The following is a 4,368-nucleotide window of genomic DNA, read 5'->3' on the forward strand; positions in this document are numbered from 1 at the left end:
TGAACTGAAGATGGCCCAGAGACCCACACAGCTACTCCACTTTCCTGCCAACACTGCCCAGTGCCCACAAAGCCAGTGTCAGCACTGTGACTCTGAGGACCCTAATGTGGTGAGGTGGCACCTAAGCACAAGGCCCATCAGACTCCCCTAAGGACATGAGTACAGCTACTGAGATAGTCCGTCGCAGAGGGGAGGAGTGCTGGGACTCTCAAGGCCCAATTGTTCCCTCCCCAGGAGGAGGCCACTGTCATTCTCTGGCAGTTCCTCTGTTCTAAGTGGAAGCTATTGCGTATAAGCACCCAGTGCCAGCTACTGTAAACCTCTCCAGGGTCTCCTTTTACTCATTGCAAAGTTGTGGCTGAGGGGAGGGAAAATTCCATTACAAGGGAAGAAGGGCGTCTTGCTGGGAATGGAGTTCTTATAAGGATGGTGCATTTCCTAGGGGACCCTAGACAATTTTGCTCCTGTGTGGGCTGACACCTTTCAGAATGGCTCATCCATGCCTGAGGAAGCTAGAGAGACATCTCACCTGGGCCACAGTCAGAGTGTAGCCCTCTGGAGCTGGGACCATACGGGCCATGGGGTGACAAGGGTCTTCTCTGCTGCCTCAGGTTTAGCTCTGAAGTTCCAGTCACCCAGTAGAGCCTGGTCCCTACCCTGTGCACACTCATCCTTATCTCCTGTGCCACACTATGCAAAGACCATGCACAGATACAAAACCTAGCCACCTGCTCACCTGTGCTAGAGAAGAACTGACTTCCCTACAAAAACACCGAGATGTGCATTTTCAAAACCCTCAGGTGAGTATTTTCAAAAATTTTATTCAGTTTTTTAAAAATGTTAACAAAGTTAGGAATCTGTGTGGTTTCAGGACTGTTCTGGCCCTGCCCTAGCCCTGACACACAGTAAGTGTCCTCCCTCTCTGAGCCCTGTGACCACATGGGCCCAACCTGGCCAGCCGTGCCAAGGGAATGAGGGCCAGGCTGGGCCCTCTCTGCTGCCCTCTGGGATTCCCACAGGAAACAAGAGAGGTATTTTCACAACTCGAGAGGTCTTTGAGCTTGTCTGGGGGGTTCTATCACCCACTTTTGCAGGAAACCTGTGGTGGAGGGCTGCCCTACAGAGTTAGACAAAACAGCTGTCCCCTTGGCCCATGCCGTGGTTTATGGCTTCCTGGAGATAATGGTTCTTTTAATGCTATGCTCATAAGTCTTTTTTTAAAGAAGATGACTAACTTTGATTTTCCAGTTTTCAGAGTGATTCTCTTACTCCCCACCCTAGAAGATGGGCATTATCTCCCTTTCCGCACCCCTGCACAGCACCACACACAAGTTTGCACACTTTCCATCCCTCATTGTCAACAACATGGTTACAGCCTAATTCTGGATGGACTGAAAATACAAAAGTTCCCACACTCCTGCAAAAAGCCCCATTGTTCTGTAGCCATGGCAACTCAAAGAAGCAGAACCAGCGTTAAATCCTTTCAATGGCCTTAGAGAGTATATTTTGCAGTCAACCAATCAGTGTGGGCTCCTCCCTGAAATTCAGCCAATCAGGGAACAAACTCACCGAACTAATCCAGCTGAATGCCAGCTCTCTTGCCCAATAATATACACGGGTGACCAAAGACCTCACCTCCAGCTTCATTGGTTGGCTAATCCCTACATTCCCTGCTCTGATCTTTCTGGAAGACTGCCTGAGCAGCAGAGTTCTGGCTTGCTTGAGTGGCAATAAATTCAGTTTGGCCTTTTGTTTTGAAGTTGAGAGATGGGCTCATTATCCTTGACAAAAATAACATTCATTGTTTATATTGTAACAACGTTAAACCCTTTCACAGCCAAGCCCTTTCTTGCATAACTTTTATTTTATCTGAAATTAATAATTGCTTTATATTTTTCATATGCTTGTCTTTTCTTGCATAACTTTTTTGTTTTCACATGCCATGGATAATTTGGGGGTATTATTTATCTGGTTTTTTGTTTTGTTTTGTTTTGTTTTTTGTCTCTGCCTGTCCTTAATCTATTCCTGAACTCCTGCTTCTATCCTGTGCTCCTTCCTGGTTGGTGTTCCAGTACATTCACTGTCCCCCCAATTCCATTTTCCTGTGAGCCCCTGACTGCTCTAGGTGCTCTGGCCTTGCTGCTTAGCTATTGTATGGTCTCCCATAAATGTTGTTGTGGGGAACCCCTCCAGCTCTATCCCTTTGGACCAGTATTTCTTGCAGCCTGGACAGGAGGTGTCCTTGTTTAGGAGAAGCCCATCCCCTGAGAGCACGGCAGGAAGTAGGGGGCTGAGAGCATGCAGGTCTCCCGTGCCTTACGCTTCCTCTCCAGGTGTTTGGGCTGCTATATGGGCTGAGCAGAGTTGTGTCTACTCCCAAATTCATATGTTGAAGCCCTTGTCCCCGTACTTCAAATGTAACTGTGTTTGGATCTAGGACCTTTGAAGAGGGAAGTTCAGATGAGGCTCTCAGGTGGAGCCTAATCCAGTTGACTAAGTAAAGGAGATTAAGACACAGTGTGCAAAGGGGGAGGATCATTTGGGGACACTGAAAAAGACAGCCATCTACAAGCCAATGAGAAAGGCCACAGAAGAAATCAAACCTCCTGATACCTTGATCTCAGAGGTTTAATCTCATCATCCAGGACTGTGAGAAAATCAACTTCGGCTGTTTAAGCTACTAGGCCTGTGACTTTGTTAAGGCAGCCCTGGCCAATTAACACAGCTGCTATAGTATTCTATGATCAAGATTAGGCTCTTTCAGAATTTTAAACATATTGCCCTGCTTTCTTTCAGTGTTCCGAATTTCTAACAAGATTTTTCCAGCCTTCTGATCCCGGGTGCATCATATCCAGCCCATGGTAACCTACTTCCAAGAACTTCCAGGGTAATTGTTTATCCTGTGCTCTGAATATGAAATGTGATGGGGAAAATCTCATCTGTCCTATGTTTTCAGCTGAAGCTCATCTCCACTGTTTCTCTCATAGTCCAGGCTCTGAGAGACTGAAGCAGAGCTTCGGAGCACCAGGAGGGAGCATTACAGTGGGCCCCTCCTGCTCAACTTGTCTGGCTGGATCTTTGGACTTGCCTCCTATCCTCCTCAGCATCTGAAGGGACACCAGGACCTGCCTCAGTCTCTGGTCATCTGGCATCAACGTATATTTGGTGTCCTCCCTCGATGAGCCCTGTAGCCACATGCTCAGCAGGCCATGCTGCTGCCCAGGGCTCTGAGGATGCAGGGTCAGGCCTTCTCGCTGCCTAGGGTCCCCATAAGAAATGGCATATGTGTTCTTGCAACTCTAGGATGTCCTGAGCTCATCAGGGGTTCTATCATCCCACTTTTGCACTTCCAAACCTCTGAATCAGGAGGATTCTGGGGCCACCAGCAGCCAGACCTTTTGGGGCCAGCCTGCTGTCTGCTCGCCTGGACCCCTCATGTCCCGATCACCTGGGCTCCTACCAGGTGCTTCCCAACTTCTGACTTGGCAGAGGCAGGAGTCCTCCTGTCCCTCGCCTACAGCCCTTTCTAAAGCATCCACTCCGGTGGCTTCTACTCATACCTGCTCTGTTCTCCCTTCCATTGAATCAGACTCAGACCTTGAATGAGGAGTAAGAGGCACACGAGTAGGAGATGAAAAAAAAAAAAACACCCACTCTATGAAGCATATAATATACATGAAATAATGCAGCAAAATCATCTTTTTCTGTCTTTTTCATGGGACAAATAGAGATAAAAGCTGTCTAAGATTAAATGTCTACATTACTTTCAAAAAGCCATGCTGGCCTGACCCTCTCTGCTAACGTGTCCACCTGCTGCCCACTTGCTGCAGAAAGCAGGTGACTGAGATTAGAGTGGGCCTGTTTGTGACGTCGGCATCCAGCTCTGCCAACCCTGCCTGTCTCTGGTCCTGCCTGGCCCGGCCCTCTTGCACCTGGCTGTGTAGATGCACTAGGATCCCCCATACTCAGATCGGTTTTTCTCCCAGCGTCCTCAGGCTTTAGAGCACAATGGGCTGCTCGGACCCTGGTGTGGGAGGGCAGCTGAATATAGAAGGCCCCCAGCCTGAGGCGGCTCAGTGAAATAATTTTCATCTCAGTGACGCGGCAAAGTGGCATGTGCTTCAGTTCTGAATTTGAATCTTTTCCCAGCCAACAATATGCAGTCTGAGCCTCTCCTGATGCTGGCAGCAGCCACAGCTCCATCAGCCACCCAGTCACGAAGTAGAGCACTACATCCTGCGTTGCCACATCATTCAGTTCATCACACAATACGTTCAACACATACTATGAAGTGGGCTTCCTGTCAGACAGTTCTGCCCAACTGTAGGCTCACGTAAGAGTTGTGAGCACGATTAAGGTGCACTAGGC

General features: G+C 48.6%; 1 long non-coding RNA gene across 1 annotated transcript; it reads left to right on the forward strand.

The window, feature by feature from the left end:
* Nucleotides 1-625: 625 nt before the first annotated feature.
* LOC102017636 lies at nt 626-3,769 on the forward strand. The gene is made up of 3 exons (XR_263005.1): nt 626-800; nt 2,797-2,887; nt 2,988-3,769. It is a non-coding gene; the product is annotated as an uncharacterized LOC102017636 (long non-coding RNA).
* The last annotated feature ends 599 nt before the right edge of the window (nt 3,770-4,368 follow it).

This window comes from Chinchilla lanigera, unplaced genomic scaffold, assembly GCF_000276665.1.
Source record: "Chinchilla lanigera isolate Chin_1 unplaced genomic scaffold, ChiLan1.0 scaffold00058, whole genome shotgun sequence".
Classification (NCBI taxonomy): Eukaryota; Metazoa; Chordata; class Mammalia; order Rodentia; family Chinchillidae; genus Chinchilla; species Chinchilla lanigera.